Below are 850 nucleotides of genomic sequence, written 5' to 3'. Positions count from 1 at the left end.
CAAAGGAGAGGCTGGACAAAATATAAGAGAATCTCCTGAAGACTGCACCTTTTAGGTCTTGCACTCCAATATCAGAAAAAGGTGGATACATTTAAGAAACACTGCTTCTTGATTACCACTTGATTTTGAGAACTGAAGTTATTTGAACAAATCTAAACCAAAGGATATTTAGAAGCTAAAGGTTTCTAACAAAAAAATACATATCTGAAATAAGCTGACAGATAAGAATTTGATAATTTTAACAGACTGATAACAGAACTCTTTAAAGCTACTATTCAACCCAATTAATGTGCTTAAATAAAATTGTTCAGGAGGCTTAAATGCACAATATTACGTTACATTATAATTTTGAGAGCACTTCTCCCTAAACTGCAACTGTGGAAAGTTAAGGCTAACATTGAGAACCATGTAAATATTTTAGAAACAAATCAATAATTAAAAAGAAATAATCCAACACTGCATTATCATCATGCTGCTTTCACACAATTTTTTTAAAGAACAGTTCACTGAATAAAACTAATTGTCATGGTTTGCACATAATGCTATACCATAATGAGTGGATTCACCTATCATTATAAGTTAAAAATAAACAAACTACAACACTGAATGTTTAGGGGGAGAAGAAACTCAGTATGGAAAGTTGATCATTTCCCATGAAAAGAAACAAGAAGTTCCAGACAAGGTTTAACTTGTGATTACTGGTATTTTAAAGAATTCCACTGAAAGTAGCACAATTGAGAAATGCAGTTATATATCTTCCTATTCCAAAACTAAGAAAATATCCTGCATATGTATTCCCATTTGCCTCCTTATAAATTCTAAATGCATATAACATCCAGAGGAAAAAAAA

The sequence above is a fragment of the Vipera berus genome (genome assembly GCF_964194415.1).
Source record: "Vipera berus genome assembly, chromosome: 2".
In the NCBI taxonomy this organism is placed as follows: Eukaryota; Metazoa; Chordata; class Lepidosauria; order Squamata; family Viperidae; genus Vipera; species Vipera berus.
The sequence above is the reverse complement of the archived record's forward strand: the minus strand, read 5'-3'. Positions refer to the sequence as shown.